Source organism: Canis lupus, chromosome 24 (genome assembly GCF_048164855.1).
Source record: "Canis lupus baileyi chromosome 24, mCanLup2.hap1, whole genome shotgun sequence".
Taxonomy (NCBI): Eukaryota; Metazoa; Chordata; class Mammalia; order Carnivora; family Canidae; genus Canis; species Canis lupus.
In genome coordinates, this window is record NC_132861.1 from 29,256,967 (window position 1) to 29,278,123 (window position 21,157).

At 50.8% G+C, this 21,157-nt stretch overlaps 1 long non-coding RNA gene across 3 annotated transcripts; it reads right to left on the bottom strand.

Annotated features, from left to right (window-relative positions):
- Positions 1–8,040: 8,040 nt before the first annotated feature.
- On the bottom strand, positions 8,041–16,448 carry LOC140615942 (uncharacterized). 3 transcript variants are annotated; one of them, XR_012016462.1, is made up of 5 exons: positions 14,881–16,448; positions 14,260–14,453; positions 13,478–13,655; positions 12,508–12,699; positions 8,041–12,266 (listed from the first exon to the last, which is right to left on the bottom strand). It is a non-coding gene; the product is annotated as an uncharacterized lncRNA (long non-coding RNA). The 3 variants fall into 3 exon arrangements; XR_012016460.1 differs by having other exon boundaries at positions 14,260–16,448; XR_012016461.1 differs by lacking the exon at positions 12,508–12,699 and having other exon boundaries at positions 14,260–16,446.
- Between the last annotated feature and the right edge of the window lie 4,709 nt (positions 16,449–21,157).

A 21,157-nucleotide genomic window follows, 5' to 3' on the forward strand; every position in this document is an offset into this window, starting at 1 on the left:
AAGGGAGCCTGATATGGGACCCAATCCCAGGACCCCAGAATCATGTCCTGAGCTAAAGGCAGATGCTCAACTGCTGAGCCACCCAGGCTGTTGTGTTTTAACTCACACAGCACCCAGGGTCTGGTGGTAAGTTCCCATTCTGGACCTGTGTTAAGAGAGAAAAATCTATGTCTAATATTTGAAGGAAAAGTTTGCCCTTCTGGCACTGAGCACTTGATTCTTGGCCAGCTGAGGAAGCACACAGATGAGTATCTAGCTTGTCTCACTACCCTTTTTGATTTGGATGCCTTCATTCTGAAGAGCAGATGTACTGTGCATGCCTACTATGCTCTAGGACCTGTTCAGTGCAGAAATAGAATGATCCAAGTACCAGTTCCAAGTATTTGATCATCACTGGGGGTCCAGCCTCATACCTTTGAATCATTGCTGTCTCTATCCACTAATGGAAGTGCAGGAAAAACTCCGATGTAAGAATATTCCTTCTCTTTGTGAAGAAGGAATGAAGGTAACTTGGAGCACCTGTGTCGCTCAGTTGATGAAGCATCTGACTTGATTTTGGCTCAGGTCATGTTCTCAGTGTTCTGAGATCTGGCCACATATAGGGCTCTGTGCTGGGCCTGGAGCCTGCTTAGGAGTCTATCCCTCTGCCCCTCCCTCATCGTGTGTATGCTTGCTCTAGTGCTGTCTCCAAAGATTTAAAAAAAAAAAAAAAGAGGAATGCAGGCCTCTTGTTTACTCATTTTCCAGGTGTAGCCAATGGAAGTTTCCCTTTGCCCAAAGCCACTGGAATTTCTTATTCCTTAAACAGCCAGATTTTTAGGACATTGTCCTAGTCATTTCATTCTCAGTATTATTCCATTCTCATCTCCACAAAGCCCTTTGGCTCTCCATGTGTCCATTTCCATTTTATTTATTTTTTCAAACGAAATTCAAACTAGGGGTCATTTGGAAAAAGTGTCTCAGAACCATATTTTCTGCTTTACTCTGGGGAGTTTTGCAGAGTCCTTGGGACTGTGAGATACCTTAGACCACAGGGCTGCTTCACTTTGAGTTTCAGAACTCTGCGGACATCATGGAACCCAGGGCATTTGAGGGTGCCCATCAGAGAATGTGTGTAGGCTGGGCCAGAGGATGTGGAAGGCAGGTGGTGTCATTTCTGGGGCAAAGAGAAAGTAGGTTAGACATATCCATCCCATATTTATTCCATTCCATTTGAAAGGTAGAACTTTTTCCTCCTTGTAGCCAATAAAGAACCTTGCCTCCATGCATACATATTCATCCCTGTTCTCCTTTTTCCAATGAGGTTCTTCCTGGAGGCCATTGAGTGTCAGTGTTCTGAGCACAATATTTTCTGATTTAAACCAGAGAAACTGACAGAGCCCCTGTGACTGTGGATAGGTTGTGCCACAGGGCCCTTTGTAATTTGGCTTCAGAACAATGTTGATATCAGGAGGGCTAGGTCATTTGAAGGAGCTCAAAGGTGGTTTGTGTGTAGGCTTGGCTAGAGGTTTTGGGAGGGAGCTTTCCTCATTTCTGGGGCAAGAGGAGATGAAGTTAGATATCTTACTCCCAGATAACTTTCATTTCCATTTGAAATGGAGAATTTTGGTTTCCCTTGAAGCCATTCCTATCATCTTGCTGTTTTTCTAGCTAGATTTATTCCCATTCAGGGATAATACAGTTGTCATCACACAACCAGAACCCAGTGTTGGTGGCAAGTTCCCACTCTGGTCCTGTGCTATGTGAGAGCAAAAAGAGTCTGATAGCCAAAAGTAAAGCTTCCTCCCCCTTCTGCCTGTGAGTGCTTGGTTCTTGTCCTGCTGTTTTGCATGCTGGGGTTAGTAGCCAGGTTGTCTCTCTCCCCTGCCTGACAGAGATGCCTTCATTCTGAAGAGCAGACAGTTCACACATGTGCCATATGTTCCAGGACCTATTCAGTGTACAAAAAAGCTTTTTCAAGGAATACTGCTCCAAGGATCATTGCCAAACACATCATCAGCTGGGAGAACCAATCTGTTAACCTTAAATCACTTCTGTTTTTTTCTTTTCCACTGGGGAAAGGCAGGAGATACATCCAAAACCAGAAGTTTGCCCTCACTTTGTGAAGGAAGAATGAAGGCCTGTGGCTTCCTTTGCCCCAGGTGTAGCCAATGGAGGTTTCCAATTGCCCAAGCCAACAGATGTTTCCTATTCCTGAGACTGCCAGCTTGCTAAGAGATTTTGCTAGATACTTAAATCTCAATATTATTTCATTCTCATCTCTAAGAAAGTCTTTCATCACCTCTCTGTCCACTTCCATTCCTTTGCTCTTTTTTCAAACTAGGTTCTCCAGAAGAAAGACATCTCAATCACTCAGGGGGAAGGAGGCACCCCAACTACCCATCAATGCATTGACCCAAGGCAACCATGCAACAAGCTCAGAGACAAGAGGGTCAGCTGGTTTTCGGGAGAACAGACTCTAATTCTCTCACTTCCCACAGGACAAGAGGGGGAACTCACCACTAATCTCTAGGTGCTGGCCCTGAGTAAAAGTACCTTCCAGCCTCATTGTGAACCAAGACCTAGATAGGAGATCAGCAACAGTATAGAAATGTTTACAAGCAGGGCCAATACTCTACATTTAAAATAAGAATGAGATAACTCTGTAAAGAGATGTCTAACTTTTTTCCCTTACACAGGAAATGAGGCCAGCACTTTCTAAAGTTCTCTGGCCAAGCCTACACACAAACATTCACTGCTTAGAAACTTCAAATGCATTTAGTTTCCTAATGTCAACTTAGTTCTGAAACTAAAATTTTTTAAAAATTTAAATTCGATTAGCCAACATATAATGCATCATTAGTTTCAGATATAGTGTTCAATAATTTATCAGTTGTGTATAACACCCAATGCTCATCATGTCATGTGCCCTCATTAATGCCCATCACCTATTACTACATACACCCCCCCCCACTTTCCTCCCCTTGTCATGGTTTGTCTCCCTCTCTGATGGCTTCCCATTCAGTTTTCCCTCCCTTCCCCTATGATCCTCTGCACTGTTTCCTATATTCCACCTATGAGTGAAGCCATATGATAATTGTCTTTCTCTGATTGACTTACTTCAGTCTGCAAAACACAGTACAGTTCTATCCACATAGATGTAAATGTTAAGTATTCATTGTTTCTGATGGCTGAGTAATATATATATATATATATATATATATATATGCCCCACATCTTCTTTATCCATTCATCTCTCGATGGACATCTCAATTCTTTCCAGTTTGGCTATTGTGGACATTGCTGCTATGAACACTGAGGTAGAAGTGCCCCTTCCAGATCACAACATTTGTATCTTTGGGGTAAATACCTAGTAGTGCAATTGCTGGCTCTACTTTTAACTTCTTAAGGAAACTCCATATCATTTTCCAGAGTGGCTAGACCAGTATGCATTCCCACCAACAGTGTTAGGGGGTTCCCCTTTCTCTACATCCTCACCAACATTGATTGTTTCCTGTATTGTTCATTTTACCCTTCTGACTGCTGTGAGGTGGTATCTCATTGTAGTTTTGATTTGTATTTCCCTGATGGCAAGTGATGTGTAGCATTTTTTTCATGTGTCTGTTAACTATTTGTATGTCTTCTTTGGAGAATTGCCTGTTCACGTCTTCTGCCCATTTCTTGACTGGATTCTTTGTTTTTGGGTGGTAAGTTTGGTAAGTTCTTTATATCCCAGATACTAGCCCTTTGTTTGATATGTCATGTGCAAATATCTTCTCCCATTCCATACGTTGCCCATTCATTGTTGACTGTTCCCTTTGCTATGCAGAAGCTTTTGGTCTTGGTGAAGTCCCAAGTTCATTTTTACTTTTGTTTCCCTTGCCTCTGGAGACGTGTTTAGCTAGAAGCTGCTGTGGCTGAGGTCAAGGAGGTTGCTGCCTGTGTTCTCTAGGATTTGGATGGATTCCTGTCTTACATTTAGGCCTTTCACCTATTTTGAGTTTATTGGTACAAACTTGTATGGTACAAGAAAATGGACCAGTGAAACTAAATTTCAAGGAGGCCCTGTTGTCTCCACTTCCCAGAGACACAGGAATCTTCCAGACTTCCCAGGTTGAAGCAGAGGATATTGCTCTGTGACATTGGATCTGAATGGCTCACAGGGTGAACCCAGATAGAATAAAGAGGAAGAAGATGGAAACGGATAAATTATGGACCAAATCTATTTATTAAAACAAGAATAACTTGAAAGGGCACTTCCTGAGCTCACCAGGTCTATCAGCATGGAGTATATTGGTGATATTTCTGTTCCTCAGAAGGACGGTTTCGCAAGCTCAAAGAGAGGACTGCCATCTGTCCTTTGGGATATCAGACATGGATGCTCTCACTTAGCACAAGACTGCTACAGGAAGTTGCAACCAATCCTCATATGCTGGCTATGTGGATAAAATCCCCTGCCCCCCATACATAACCAACCCTAAATAAGAAATCAGCAAAGGGATGGAAATGGCTACAAGGAAGGCCAAGATCTACAATTAAATCGGGTTGGGATAGGGATACATCTGTGAAAGAAATGTATGACTTCATTTTGTTTTACCCAAGAAATGAGGCCAGCTCCTTCTAAAAACCTCTGGCCAAGCCTATACACAAACATGATCTTCTGGGCTCCTTCAAATGCCTTAGGCCTCCTAAAGTTGACAGACTTTTGAAAGCATCTTCCAAGGGGCACTGTGCCCCAATCTGTCCCACAGACACAAGGACTCAGCTGGAATTACTTAGTATAAAGTAGAGGATATTACTCTGAGACACTGGATCTGAATGGCTCCCAGGGAGAGTCTAGTTTGAAAAAAAAACAGAAGGCTGGAAATGGATACATGGAGGGGGGCAAAGTTCTTCATTAGAGATGACTAGACATTCTAATGTCAAGAAAGAAGTAACTAGCACAAACTCCTAGCAAGCAGCCTCTCTCAGGAAAAATAAACCTGTGGGCTTGGGCAAAGGTAAACCTTGTTTCCTATACTTGGGAGCCCTGTCAACAAGAGGCCTGCATTCTTCCTAATGAAAGAGAAGGAAATCTCCTGGTGTTGGCTTGTTTGTTGCCCTTCCCATAAGTAGAGATACATAGAAGGGATTGAGGGTAACAGTTTGGTTCTTCTGGCTGATATTCAAGTGTTTGAAGTTTGGCCTTTGGAGTAAGATTCCTTGAAAGGTCTCTCTGTGTGCTGAATTGTCTGGTCTTCAGAACAGAGGCATGGAAATCAGCTAAGGGAGCAGCTAAGGGAAATATAGCCTTGCTACCTATCACCATGCTTATGCTACCTGACCTCACAACAAGCTCAAGGATAGCTACTAACTTCCTTTTATTAGATGCTAGTAGCAAGCTACATTCTAGTGACACTTATATCTTAGAGTTAAATATATGGCACATCCCTTATGCTTTCACATACTTTTGAAATTGCGTCTAACATCCTTAGATGTTAGTTGAAAGCTATATTCTAGTAACACTGGTTTCTCAGAGTTAAGAATGTGGCACTTCCCTTGTATGTTCACACATAATTTGGAGATAGCTTCTAACTTCGCCAAAGAAGATGCTAGTTGAAAGCCCCATTCTAGAAATGCTTGTTTCCTAGGTTAAGTACATGGTGCTTCCAGAATGCTTTCACACATACGTTTGAGATAGCTTCTAACTTCCTTATTATTAGATACTTTATACTTAACTCTGAGAAACAATTGTCACTTGCAGGGCCGGAGGGCCTGCGGGGGCAGGGGCTGGGATGGGCCAGGGCCTGGGTGAAGTGTGCTCCAGGACTCAGCGCAGGCGTGCTGTGGGGACAACACACAAGGGTGCAAGGGGCAAGCTCTTCCCGGCTCTGGGTGTCGCTCCCAGGCCCTGGACAAGCCTTGCTGCCAGCATGTCCTCCCCGGTATTTTACGGCTCCTCTGTACTCTCCGGGTCCCTCCTCCCAAATAGTCCCTTCTCCACCTTTCATGAGGAGAGCCCAGGCACAGGGGCCCACAGCCGGTGCTCCAAAAAGGGGAGGACTGGGTGTTCCAGGAATTGTGCTCTGAGGACCCGGTGCTCCAGAAACAGAGATTTCTGGCACAGATGGATTCTTCACTCTCAGCTCAGAGTCACATAACTGGAAGGCACTCAGTGGTTCCCCAGCCGGGGCTGCCGCAGAAATGATGTGTGTCCACTGAGAATGCCTCCGGGGACAGGAGCGATGGTGACCCTCCGGGAGGACCAGGGCCCAGCCAAGGGGCCCTCCCATCGCACCCGCGCACACACTCCCATGCCCACACCCCCCGCTGTACACAGAGGGAAAGGCCTGGAGGAGCCAACCGTGCGTGACGGGCGATTACTTCTTGGTAGAAGGTAAACGTCCTCTTTTCTTCCTGTTGGAATTCTTATTTTAGGAAGTAAATATAATCTGTCCCAAACCTTAAGGAACCATTTATTTTATTACCTGACACATTACACCGAGGGAACCTATCCTGGATAATGAAAATATTTGAGGGCTTCACATGATCTTTGTTCACTCAGCAATATGGCTTTGAAATAAAAATATGTTTCTTAACTACTGGGAAAATGAGGAGTCGCTCTCGTGTCTGCGGCAGAGACAGGAGGCAACAGCAAGGATGCCAGGCACACACACGTCCCAGAGGAGGAAAGGCCGCAGAGACAGAGAGAAAGGCAGTGGCTGCAGGGACAGCAGAGAGGGCATGGGCACAATGGTCAGTAGTCGGCTGTCTCTGTGGTGGAAACGTGGCCCAGGTACCATCTGGTCTCGCCTGTGTGACACTGTGAATGGACCTAAAGTACCATGATGTATAATTTAAAAGCATCAGAGTAAATTTTATATGAAGTTAACTTATCCTTTATTACAAATAAAATTCATGAAGCCTTTATAGAGGTTTATGAAAAACACAAAATATAGAAACAGTGCAATGACAGGGGAGAGGAAGCCTTCTGTTGCACTGCAGCCACCATGAGATGCTGCTCGGGGGACAAGGCTGGTGGCTCCACTGAGGCAAGTGGCTGCTCCAGGCCTTCCATGCACTTGAGAGCGGGCGCCGGAGCCTGCTCTTCCTTCTGGGGTGGCCAAGGTTGCAGGTGGCTCCTCCAGATCAGGAGAGTGAATCAGAGGTGTGACTACCACGTGGATTGGATTTGACTCAGCAGCAGGCATCTCGAATCGGGCCAATCCTCAGCACCAACACCTGAGCCTGGCATGAACAGAACAGGGCAGGTGCTTCAGAGGGCCCCGCGCAAGGAGCTGGGGAGGAGTCTTGAGGTGGTTCAGGGTGTTGCTCAGGGAAAAAAGCTAGTTCCTCCACTGAGACAGGTGGCTGTTCTGGCACTTAAGCGACCTTGATAGCAGACGCCTGGGTGTGTTCTTCCTGCGCAGTGGCCAAGGGTACAGGTGGGGCCTCATGGTTGGGATAGTGAAGCAGAGATGTGACCACAATCTGCAGTGACTTTCACTCAGCAGTTGGCATCTAGGCTCAGGCCAAGACCTCAGCTCCAGAACCTAGGACCCCCTCAATCACCTCAGGCACTGAAGATGCTGCAGGCCCCACAATCGGAGCCTGGGCGGGCTCTTGAAGTGGTTCAGGATGTTGCTCGGGGTAGGAAGCCGGTTGCTACACTGACTTAGGTAGTTGCTCTGGCACATGCATGACCTCGATAGCCAGTGGTGGGGCCCTTTTGGCCTCCAGGGGTCCCAAGGGCACAGGTGTCCACAGGTCGGAACAGTGAATCAGAGCTGTGACCACCACCTGCAGTGGCTTCGACTCAGCAGCTGGCATCTCAGCTCGGGCCAAGCCCTCAGCTCTGGTACCTGGGACGGCCTCAATCACCTCAGGCCCTGAAGTTGTAGCAGGCCCCACACTTGGACCTGGGGTAGGCTCTTGAGGTGGTTCAGAGTGTTGCTCAGGTTAGGTTAGGACGCTGGTTGCTCCACTGAGTTAGGTAGCTGCTCCGGCACTTAGAAGACCTGTGTAGTGGATGGTGAGGCCTGTTCGGCGTCCAGGGCTCCCAAGGGCGCAGGTGTCTCTCCAGGTCAGAACACTGAATCAGAGCTGTGACCATCATCTGCAGTGGCTTCGACTCAGCAGCTGGCATCTCGGCTTGGGCCAAGAACTCAGCTCAGGTAGCTGGGACCGCCTGGATCACCTCAGGCCCTGAAGATGCAGCAGGCCCCACAGTTGGGGCCGGGATGGGCTCTTGAGGTGGTTCAGAGTGTGCTCGGGGTCCACAACTGGTTGCTCCACTGAGTAAGGGAGCTACTCTGACAAACCGATGACCTTGAGAGCCGGTGGTGGGGTCTGTTCGGCCTCCAGGGCTCCCAAGGGCGCAGGTGACCCTCCAGGTCGGAACAGGGAATCAGCGCTGCGACCAGACCACCATGTGCACTGGCTTCGGCTCAGCAGCTGGCATCTCGGCTCGGGCCAAGCCCTCGGCTCCAATAGCTGGGACCGCCTCGATCACCTCAGGCTCTTAAGGTGCAGCAGGCCCCACAGTCGGGCCTGGGGCGGGGTCTTGAGGTGGTTCAGGGTGTTGCTCGGGGTCGAAGCCGGTTGCTCCACTGAGTTAGGAAGCTGCTCCCGCACATCAATGACCTCGACAGCTGGTGGCTGGGCCTGTTTGGCCTCCAAGGCTACGAAACCGAAGTGTCCCTCCAGTTCAGGATACTGAGTCAGAGCTGTGACCACCATCTGCAGTGGCTTCAAGTCAGCAGCTGGCGTCTGCGCTTGGGTCAAGCCCTCTGCTCCAGTTGCTGGGACCGCCTCGATCCCCTCAGGCTCTCAAGGTGCGGCAGGCCCCACAGTCGGGCCCGGGGCAGTCTTGAGGTGGTTCAGGGTGTTGCTCGGGGTCGAAGCCGGGTGCTCCACTGAGTTAGGTAGCTGCTCCCGCCCATCAATGACCTCGACAGCTGGTGGCTGGGCCTGTTTGGCCTCCAAGGCTACCAAATCGAAGTGTCCCTCCAGCTCCGAATATTGAGTCAGAGCTGTGACCACCGTCTGCAGTGGTTCAGCTCAGCAGCTGGCATCTCGGCTGGGGCCAAGCCCTCAGCCCCAATAGCTGGGACCGCCTCGATCACATCAGGCCGTGAAGGTGCAGCAGGCCCCCAGTCAGGCCTGGGGCAGGTCTTGAGGTGGTCTAGGCTGTTGCTCGGGGTCCACAGCCGGCTGCTGCACTGAGTGAGGCAGGAATCCTGGCACATCGTTGATTTCGATAGCGGGTGGTGGGCTCTGTTCGGCCTCCAGGGCTCCCAACGGCTCAGGTGTCCCTCCAGGTGCGAACAGGGTATCAGAGCTGTGACTACCATGTGCAGTGGCTTGGACTCAGCAGTTGGCATCTCGGCTCGGGCCAAGCCCTCAGCTCCAGAAGCTGGGACCGCCCAGATCATCTCAGGCCCTGAAGACGCAGCAGGCCCTATGGTCGGGGCTGGGGCAGGGTGTTGAGTTGTTTCAGGGTGTGGCTCGGTGTCGAAGCCGGTTGGTCTGCACAGTTAGATAGCGGCTCTGGCACATCCATGACCTAGATAGCCGGTGGTGGAGCCTGTTCGGCCTCCAGGGCTCCAAGGGCGCAGGTGTCCCTGCAGGGCGGAACATCGAATCAGAGCTGTGACCACCAAATGCAGTGGCTTCCACTCAGCAGCTGGCATCTCGGCTCGGGCCAAGCCCTCTGCTCCAGAGGCTGGCACTGCTTCAATCACATCAGGCCCTGACTATGCAGCAGGCCCCACAGTCAGAGCTGGGGCAAGCCTTTGAGGTGGTTCAGGGTGTTGCTCGGGGTCGAGGTCAGTCGGTCCACTGCGTGAGGTAGCTGGTCCGGCACATCGTCGACCTCGATAGCCGCTGGTGGGGCATGTTCGGCCTACAAGGCTCCCAAGGGCGCAGTTGTCCCTCCAGATCGGAAGTGTGAATCAGACCCGTGACTGCCATCAGCAGTGGCTTTGACTCAGCAGCTGGCATCTCGGCTCGGGCCAATCCCTCAGCGCCAATAGCTGGCACGACTCTATCACCTCAGGCCTTGAAGGTGCAGCAGGCCCCCAGTCGGGCCTGGGGCAGGTCTTGAGGTGGTTCAGGTTGTTGCTCGGGGTCCAAAGCATGTTGCTCCACAGAGTTAGGTAGCTCCTCCAGCAAATCGATGACCTCGATAGGCGATGCGATGGTGGGGCCTGTACGGCCTTGAGGGCTCCCAAGGGTGTAGGTGTCCCTCCAGGTCAGAATATGGAATTAGACCTGTGACCCCCATCTGCAGTGGCTTCGACTCAGCAGCTGGCATCTCGGCTCGGGCCAAGCCCTCAGCTCCAGAAGCGGGGACCGCCGAGATCAATTCAGGCCCTTAAGATGCAGCAGGCCCCACAGTCGGGGCCTGGGCGTGCTCTTGAACTGGTTCAGCATGTTGCTCGGGGTAGGAAGCCGGTTTCTACACTGACTTAGGTAGTTGCTCTGGCACATGCATGACCTCGATAGCCAGTGGTGGGGCCCTTTTGGCCTCCAGGGGTCCCAAGGGCGCAGGTATCCACAGGTCGGAACAGTGAATCAGAGCTGTGACCACCACCTGCAGTGGCTTCGACTCAGCAGCTGGCATCTCGCCTTGGGCCAAGCCCTCTGCTACCATAGCTGGGATCGCCTTGATCACCTCAGGCTCTTAATGTGCAGCAGGCCCCACATTCGGGCCTTGGTTGGGGTCTTGAGGTGGTTTAGGGTGTTGCCAGGTTTTACAAAGCTTTTTGCTCCACTGAATTAGTTAATTGCTCTGACACATTGTTGATGTCAATAGCCGGTCTGGGTCCTGTTTGGTCTACCGGGCTTGAAGCACCCAGGTGTTGCTCCTAGTCATAATAGGGTATCAGAGCTGTGAATGCCATCTACAGTGGCTTGACTCATCAGGTGGCATCTCGGCTTGGGCTACCCCTCCTCTACAATAGCTGGGATCGTGGCAATGACATCAGGCCCTGAAAGTGCAGCAGACCCCACAGTTGGACCTGGGATAGGCTCTTGAGGTGGTTTGAGGTGTTGCTCCGGCTTCGTAGTGGTTTCCTCCTTGAATTAGGCAGCTGCTCTGGCACTTCCTGTACCTCCACCGCCCATGGTGGGGTCTTTTTGCCACCAGAGCTCCCAAGGGCACTGGTGTCCATGTAGATTTGAAAAGTGAATCAGAGCTGTGAGTACCATCTGCTGTGCCTTCGACTCAACAGCTGGCACCTTGGCTGTGGCCAAGCCCTCAGTTCCAATAGCTGCGACTGCTTCGATCATATCAGTCCCTGAAGATGCATCAGGCCCCAAGGTCGGAGCTGGGGTGGGGTCTTGAGGTGGTATTGGATTTTGTCCGGGTCTGCAGCCAGTTGCTCCACTGAGTTATGTAGCTGCTCCAGCACTTTGAGGACCTCGATAGCCGAACGTGGGGACTGTTCGACCTCCAGGTCTCCCAAGAGCACAGGTGTTCCACTCAGTCGGAACATTGAATCAGAGCTGTGAACCCCATCTGTAGTGGCTTCGACTCAGCAGCTGGCATCTCAGCTCGGGCCATGCCCTCAGCTCCAGAAGCCTGGACTGCCTCGATCACCTCAGGCGCTTAAAGTGCAGCAGGCCACACAGTCAGAGCTGGGTCAGGGCCTTGAGGTGGCTCAGCCTATTGCTCGGGGTACAAAGCCATTTGCTCCACTGAATTAGTTAGCTGCTCTGGCACATCATTGAGGTCGATAGCCAGTGGTGGGGCCTGTTCGGCCTCCAGGGCTCCCAAGCACGCAGGTGTTGCTCCAGGTCGAAACAGGGAATCAGCGCGGTGACCACCATGTGCAGTGGCTTTGACTCAGCAGCTGGCATCTCGGCTCGGGCTAAGCCCTCAGCTCCAATAGCTGGGACTGCCTCGATCACATCAGGCCCTGAAAGTGCAGTAGGCCCCACAGTTGGACCTGGGGTAGGCTCTTGATGTGGTTCAAGGTGTTGCTCAGGGTCCACAGCCATTTCCTCCTTGAATTAGGCAGCTGCTCTGGCACTTCCACTACCTCCATAGCCCGTGGTGAGCCCTGTTCGGCCTCCAGGGTTCCCAATGGCTCAGGTGTCCCTCCAGGTCGTAAACATGAATCAGAGCTGTGACCCCCATCAGCAGTGGCTTCGACTCAACAGCTGGCATCTCAGCTAGGGCCAATCCCTCAGCTCCAGAAGCTGGGACCGCCCTGATCTCCTCAGGCCCTGACGGTGCAGCAGTCCCCACAGTCAGAGGTTGAGTTGCTCTTGAGGTGGTTCAGTGTGTTGTTCGGGGGCCTAAGCTGTAGCACAAAGAAGACCAATTATCATCACCAGGATGGACTTTCCACAGCCTTCCCAAATCAAGGATGCTATTCCCACCGCTCAACCTGTGTTAGTCCAAGACCCCTGCAAATTTTCCCCAGACCGCAGCCTGTGGGGATGGGGGTGTGAGCCTACCCTCTGCTCCTGGCCCAGCTGCTTGGAGGCTTGATTTGTGTGGCCCACCCTGTTCCTAACTTGGCCACCCCCAGTCCTCCTCACCCCCAGCCTCTGGCTCTGCTGGATATGGTTTCTGAATCGTTCGAGGTAACGCTTGGCACCGTTTTCCAGGTCTGAGCCTGGCAAGTCCTGCCCTGTGACTGCCAGTGGCTTCATTGTGAGGGACATTCTGGGGGCTGACAAAAATCCTCCTTATAGTAGTCCAGCCAGATTCCCAGCATGTAGGAGATAGGCCTGGGGAGGGACAGGTGGGCAAAGGCATCAGAAGACAGGGCTCCCTCACACAGAGGTGTCCCCAGGAAGCCCTGCAGGAACCGGAGCTCCTGGCCTGTCGGAGGCCAGTCCTGCTCCTTGTCCACCTGCCACCTGGCGGTCCTGCCTGCCACAGGCCTACTCACAAGGAGGGACTGGCACAAACCCTCTGTGCATCGGAGCCCATGACCAGCTGTGTGACCATCACTGTCTTTCCTGGGGAAGTGGGACTCCCTCCTCAGCCTGGCTCCCTTCCCACTTGCCCCTTGAATCCACCTGCAGGTGGCTGGGGGGGCAGGCGTCTAGCCTGTCATTACCCTCACTGTACACACTGTCACTCTGGGAATGTCCAAGCGAGGAGGGAGCAAACAGGCTCTGTGTCTTGCCAGGCCTTGCCGGGAGCTGCCCAGTACCACCACCTTCTCTCCTGTGGCTCTGTGCTGCCTCGCTCATGAGGACCCCCAGGGGGTGTCCTTCCACTGACTGTAATCTCCCACGGGGCAGGGGCCATCTGGTCTGTGAGCCCTCACTGGCTCTCCTGAGCACCTGCTGTGCACCCAGGTCCAGGTGCCACCAGATTGGTGAGAGCGATGCTCCCCACACTCTTTGCTCTGGGTCCCAGGTGTGGGGCAGACAGAGGGTTGGGAGGGAATGGGCATGGAGGAGGTCTCCCTTTGGGGTCCCAGTGCTCTCCCATAAATCCCGCACCCCATCCACGGCTCTCCTTTGATCTTTTCCTGAAGGGCCCTTAGACCTTTACCCTGTCACAGGAACTGCAGATGTGTGGGGTGAGGGTCCAGCAGCCCCTCCAACCCACAGCCCCCTCGCTGCCCTCCTGGAGAGGGAAGGCCCTCCTGCATGAGCCAGAGCTCAGTCACATTTCCCACTGCTCCAGGACTCTGTCGTTGTCATCACAGGCAGCTAGGATGCATCCATATCTAGAGGAGGGTGGGAGGCATCACATGAATTGACCTGTGGACCCGACGTCTCATCATAGCTGCTGTCACCCTCTGACCCCTGACTAGTCCGGAGACCTGAGGTGGGGGGAGGGGTGTCAGCTCTGTGCATGGGGCCATGAGCAGCTCCTGGAGAAGCGCCTGCACCTGCTGGGGCTTCCTGAATGCTTGAGGAATGAAAGGGCTCTGGCCAGGCCCATGGCCAATATCCGAATGGGCCTGGGGCACCCCGGTGTCCCCGGGAACACCTACTCTGGTTGCCCCAGGACACAGACCCCCGATGGACTCTTAAACCTCCCTTTCAATGGAAAACAGCCCAGCTCAAGACCCTGGTGATGGTGGGGGAGGAGGCACAGGCTTCATCATGGGGAGAGAATGACGACTGATGAGCACAAGCACAGCCCCTCTAGCCGACCTGCCACAGGCCAGGCCCCGGGGGCTTCCCTACAGGACCCCACTAGGCCCTGTGTGACTCTATTTCAGTCAGAGGAGCAGCCCGAGGTTCCAGGAATTTCAGAAACATTCCCAAGACTCCCAACAAGTAGGTGGCCCATCCCACTGGGCTGTGGAGGGTCAGGGTGCTCACTTTGTAAACAGCAGGTCCAGTACCTCTTGGGTGCTGGCAAATTCAATCTAGGTCTTTAGAAAATTGAAAATGTAGAGGATGCCCCTGCACAGCAAGGTGAGCAGCAGTTGTTCTACTTCGTGCTCCAGCAGCTCTGTCTGGCTGGGGCTCATCGGGCAGATCTGATTCCTCCTCAGGGTTGAGGCCTTTTCACCCTGAAGTGGAACAGAGGGGACATGCAGCTTGCACTGTAGCTGCCAGGAGGCCTGGGAGTTGGAGCGCAGACCAAAGCCTGAGCTCTCAGTGGGTGAGGGGGGCAGGAGTCCCCACAGCAGGAACACAGGGCTTGACACCTGCAGCTCAGTCACTTAGCATCTGACTCTTGGTTGTGGCTCAGGTCATGGTCTCAGCATCCTGAGATCCCGCCCCTGGAAGGCTCTGCACTTGGGGCAGAGTCTGCTTGAGGAGCCTGTGTCTCCCTCTCCTACTCCCTGCTCTCTGCCTGTCTCTTAAACAAACAAACTATCCAATAAAGAAATAATCTTAGAGGATAAATTTTCAAAAATATTTGGATCAATACAAGGATCTCAAGTGGGAGAGGTTGGTATCCCAGGTCCGATTGTCAGCACCTCCCTGCATTACCAGCTTTGCTCCTTGAATCTGACCACATGTCCCACTGTTGAGGTGCCAACATGGAGACCTTTCCTTGGGTGTGAGGGCTGCAGGATGTTCAGTGCTGCCCTGTGATTTGGCAACAGAAGGGAATCGCATCGAAGTCCTGCATCAGTGAAGGGCGCAGTGGCTGTGGGAACCAACTGGCCTTCTGAAATATTGTGCAGCACATGAGGCCCCTGTGCCTGACCCTGGGAGGGGGTCAGGGATGTGCTCTTTCAAAACCTAACTGCAGAGCAATAGACATAGTACAGTGAGCCCCGTATCCCTTTGGGAAAAAGTCTCCCAACTCATCAGGACCATGCTCAAGCCTTGGGGAAGGACCTCAGGCCAATGGGGCCTCCTGGGAGCTCCAGTTAGGAGAAAGCATAGCACAGTGCAAACTACTGGAGACTGCATGTGATGAGACATGGTGTGTCTCTTTTTAAAAGTTTTTATTATTTATTCATGAGAGACACAGAGAGAGACCAAGAGAGGCAGACACACAGACAGAGGGAGAAGCAGCCCCCATGCAGAGAGCCTGAAGTGGGACTCGATCCCGGGTCTCCAGGATCAGGGCCTGGGCAGAAAGCAGGCACTAAACCACAGGGCGGCCAGGGATCCCCTGAAGGCTCTATTCTGATATTCCTACAAATCTGTGCACAGAGACTCTGCATCTGGCCCAGGAAGGGGCAGGGCCATGGGGGCAAGTTTGGGGAGAGGGGAATCCAGACTCCTGTGGGAGCAGGAGTCTAGGGAGGAGTCCAAGGGAGTAGCAGGCTGGCTTCTGGGACCTGGGGCCCTTCCTGCCACATTGGGGTCCTCGGTGTCGGGTGGCCCCAGCCCCTGCACTCACCTTGAGCCTGTGCTGGCCTCTGTTAGCTGTGCACCTACCTTCCTGTTCCTTGAAGCAGTGGAGCAGACCATCTCTTCCTCCCGCTCCCGCCCCATGTACTGTGTGGATCTCTGTAAAGACAGTGCCCAGCAGCCAGGCAGGAGGCCTCAGCGCCCAGTCTGGCTGCCTTGGCTGGGCTGCACACCCAGCTGCCTCCATTCCAGACACACCACAGCCACAGTCGGCACACACCTCCCCCAAGGAGAGCAAAGGGATACAGCTGCAGGGCCTTGGGTTAACTCTGGGCTGGGCAAGAGGTACCTCAGGAATCCTCTTTCCACCCTGCCTACCATGACATCAGGGTGACCCTGAAGGGATCACCGGGGAACCTGCTGCCCTGCAACGTCCTCCAGCCTGGATGCGACCTGCCCACACATCTCTGTTTCCCTGAAACTGAAGAGGAGGGAATGGGGCTGCCCAGGATGGCGGCACAGGTGGCCTGGCCTGGGCTGCTCTGTATTACCTTACGTTGCCTCTTGATAAATGCCCTGAGGCATTTGGTTTTGATGGTGGAGCCAAAGTCTACAGCATTTGAACAAGCAGCGTCCCTGGGGTTCCTGGAAGCCAGAGTCCCCAGAAGTGGGAAAGCAGCAAGAGAACATCTTTCAGTAGCGGATGTCTCCAGCCAAGTGAGCCTGAGGTGGGGCTGCACTAGAATGCGGGTGCCTGGTTACAGGGGTTCCAAGTTCTGTTGGGCTCTGTGTCAAGGAAGTGACCTCACTTCCTGGGACCCCCTACTGAGTCCACTCCTGGAGGAAGCTTCAGGAGCAGTGCTCGTGGCTGCCGATGGCTCCCTGCTCCCTATAGGCAATGGTCTGTGTGCACACAGTGACACAACCGCACCCCTCTCCACAGGCCCCAGGGAAGGACTGTGTGCAGCCAGGGCCCCAGCCTGGAAACACACCTGGGTTCGGACACAACTTTCCATTCTTCCCTGGTTTTGACCCCAGAGAAGCCATTGTGCCCATCGGGGATGGTCTGTGTCTTGCCTGTGGGATAGGGATTATCCTAGCGGGTGCTTCCTCCAGACGTCCCCAGGCCACTGTGGCACCATATTTATGAAATTGGAGGCGGGTGTCACATGCAGGAAATACCTCCAACCACGTGTTCTTCCTTTGTGTGTACATGTGTCCAGGCCCACAAGGTCCTGTGTGCACACATGTGGGCACCAGTACTCTCATTCTGGAGGCCCAGAGGATGACAGTCCCACTGGAGGAGGGATGGGCAATAGCTTCCCATGATCCTAGGCTCCTGAATCCAAGGCAAACCCTACAGAAGGTATCGGAGTCTTGGCCTAGAAGGTGTGAGGCCATCCTTATCCTGAAACTCTGCCTGTCATGTGTTATGGGCCATTTCCTCATTTCCACTGGGTGAGCTGTGGACAGCGGTGCACCCAGTGGGTCACCCTGACCTGGGCTCTTCCTCAGACTGGAACGTGTTGGAATGCCTCCCGTCTGCTGTCAATGCTCACCCCCACCCCCGTAACATCTCCATGTCTGTAGCCAGTTCCATCCACACAACCTTTTCCCAGCCCTCCTCAGGAATGAGATGGGCAGCCTTTGCCCCCAACAGAGGACACAGAGCTGGCTTCATGCCTCCTTCTGCCTCCTTCCCAGACTGTGATCCTGGTGAGGCAGTGGCCCTGCTGGGGTCTTCACCTCCTCCCCTCAGTGGCTCCCTGGAGCCCCAACTGCTGCATTTGTCAAAGCCCCACAGTTTGTCACAGCCTCACCTGCAGAGGTCAGGACCCAGAGGTAGCACCAGGCTCTTTTTCTAGGGAGCAATTGCTCTTTTCATTCCTAATGTTGTTCCGTATTTTGTCCATGCTCCCCCCCGGAGCATGAGCTCCGAGAGGGAGGATCTGTGCTCCCTCTTAGTGCCTTACCAGCTTTGGCACTATCTGTGCTCAGGGCTCAGCGGCTAAAGGAGCAGGTGGGAAGACCCATCCCGCCATGGGCAAGCTCAGCGGTGGGAGTCTTATTGATTTGGGGCATTTTTAAATAATTGTGCTTTTCTTTTTTTTAAGGAAATTCTGTGGGACTCAAACTCACGAACCCGAGATCAATAACCACATGCCCTTCAGACTGAGCCAGGCAGGCGTCCATTGGTCATTTTAGAACTAGTAGACTGATAACTATTTCAGTTAATTTGATGATCCACATTTTGTAGGTCTATCCCATTATACTGAATTACCAAGTGACTCCTCCAATGTCAGTACCGCGTCAGCACAGATTTCCCCACCCAACAGTGCTGAGTGGCTGTTCAGATTGGAGACTGAACTCATTCATGGGGTCATTCAGGAGCCAAGGTGACTCCTCCATGGGCCTCCTTCCTCCCTGGGAGGTCATGTACCTCTGCAGCCTACAGCACAAGGGGAAGAAGACAAACACAGGCACAAGGGAGGGGGTCTCCAGCCAGGTCTAGCAGGCCTGCATGTCCACCTTTATGCTCACTCTGTGTGTTATTTATTAGAAGTAGTATTAATTTTTAGGATTTTATTTATTTAAGAGAGAGGGAGAGAGAGCTTGATCAGTGGAGACAGGCAGAGGGAGAGGGAGAAGCAGGCGTCCCACTGAGCAGGGAGGCACAATCCCAGGAATTCCGAATCATATCCCATAAAACAGAGAAAACACATCGCCAGATCTGCTCCACAAAATAAACAAAAGGCATCTCCTCAAGCTGAAGGAACATTTTCTACTTGAAGTACAGACTGTCTGAGCAAAATGAGAGCAAGATTTGTGTGTGTGTGTGTGTGTGTGTATACATACATATGGAAATAATGCTGCCTATTTGAATATGGATATAAAAATGAACATGACCATTTATGAATATACATGGACGTAAAAAAGGGGAATGAACATTGTTAAAAATAAGAATTAGTGTGTTTGCAGGCATGTAGAATTGAAACATATGAGGGTGATCATAAAAAGGCAGCATGATGAATCAATCTAGTGAGTCTTCAGACTGTTTAGAAGCAGGAAACCTGCTGTCAGCCACAGAACTGTAAGTAGACAGTAGTCACTGAATCTCCAGCTTGACCACCAACTGAATTGAAATAGTGTTGTGTATCCACGCACACTGACAGAGAAACAGAGAAACAGATATAAATGTATACGCATATGCAGAACTAGGAAGTTAGCAGAGGATGCTCAACCACTGAGTCACCTGGGGGTCCTAGACTAAGCTAATTAAAATGTACAAGTGATTGTGTCATACTCTGTTTGTAATGTGGTAAAATTTCTCTTTACTAAGAAAGAGAGAGAGGGCAGCCCTGGTGGCTCAGCGGTTTAGCGCCACCTTCAGCCCAGGGCCTGATCCTGGGGACCCGGGATGGAGTCCCTTGTCGTGCTCCCTGCATGGAGCCTGCTTCTCCCTCTGCCTTTGTCTCTGCCTCTCTCTCTCTGTGTCTCTCATGAATAAATAAATAAATAAAAATCTTAAAAAGAGAGAGAGAGAGAGAGAAAGTTGGTGAAATAGGTGGCAGGAATTCAGGAGAGCACTTGTGATGAGCACCAGGAGATACATGGAAGTATTGAATCACTAGATTGTATGCCTACAACTAATATAACACTGTATGTTAACTAATTAGGATTAAAATAAAAACTGAATATTTAAAGAAGATGCAAAAATAAATAAAATTTCCCTGTACTGTAGGATAAAGGTTTGTCTTCTTAACGGCCTTGAAATGGCTGGTCCAGCCTCTTCCTCTACCCTCCCCCTTGGGTTCCTGCTTAGCCAAACCTTCGGTGAGCTTGCCACCAGCGTGCTCATCTGTCTTTGCAGAGAAGCGCTCCTTAGTCTTGGGGATCACCCAGGTTTTGAAGCCTCCTACCTGGATCCCAAAGCTCTTGCCAGAGCACTTTTTCTGTAGTTGGCTGGCTCATCATTGTATAGGGAGAGAGAAGTGAGGTGGTTTCTGTTGTGCCATCTCGCTGACATCACGCCTGGTTGTTCAGGATGGATCACAGGTCACTTCTGTTCAAGACTCAGTAATTTTGTCTGTAGATCATTAACCACTGAGAGAGATGTGTTGAAATCTGCCGTTATTGTGATGGATTTTTCAGTTTCTACAGTTCATTTTTATTGTGAAGTGGTTACTAAGTGCATGAAATTTAAAATGATTATAACCTAGTGAGTGAAACATTTTTTCCCTGTACAGTAATCTTTTTCTCTGATAATGCTTCTGTTTATTTTTAATTCTAAAAGTTAGCAAAAAATAAAATTTACTATGTTAACCACTCTTCAGTAGTGTTAAGCATGCTCATATTGCTGTGCAGCCAATCTTCAGAACATTTTTATCTTCCAACATTGAAACCTTTGCCCATTAAACATCATCCTCCCATTTCCCCCTCCTCCCTCCACTGGTAACCACCATTCTACTTTCTGTTTTTATGAATTTAAGTACTGTAGATAGCTCATCTAAATAGATCCATACAGTGTTTGTCTTTTCATGACTGTTTTCTTTCATTTAGCGGAATGTCCTTAAGTTTCACCCATGCTGCAACATGTGACAAGATTTCCTTCCTTTGTAAGGCTGAATAGTATTCCATTGTAAGTATACACCACATTTTCTTTATCCATTTATCTTTGATGGACATTTGAGTTGCTCCCACCTCTTGGCTATGATAAAGAATGCTTCTATGAAGACGGATGTCTCTTGGAGACCCTGCTTTCAATTCTTTTGACTACACGCCCAGAAGTAGGATTGCTGGATTATATGGTAGTTCTATTTTTAATTTTTTTGAGGAACCCTCATACTGTTTACATAGTGGCTGCACCATTTTACATTCCTATCAGCAATGCACAAGTGTTCTAGTTTATCCATATCCTTGCCAACATTTTTTTTTAATACTGGTCATCCTAATGGGTATGAGGTGAGCCTCATCGTGGTTGTGATTTGCATTTTTTAATGGTCAGTGATGTTGAGCATCATTTCATACATTTATTGGCCATTTATACGTCTTCTTTTGAGAAATGTCTATACAAGTTCTCTGTCCTTTTTTTCATTGGGTTACTTGTGGTCTTGCTATGAAGTTGTAGGAGTTATTTGTATATTAACTTATTGTCAAATACATGATTTGCAAATATTTTTCCCATTCTATTCATTGTCTCTTCACTCTCTGGATTGTATCCTTTGATGCACTTTGAAGTTTTATAGACCCCATTTGTCTATGTTTACTTTTTTTGCTGGAGCTTTCGTATCATAGTCAGGAAATCATTACCAGGTCCATGGATGTCTGGGTGGCTCAGTCAGTAAGCATATGACTCAATCTCAGCTCAGGTCTTGATCTCAGGGTTGTGAGTTCAGGCCCCATATTAGGCTCTACACTGGGTACAGAGCCTATTTTTAAAAAAAGAAAGAAATCATTGGCA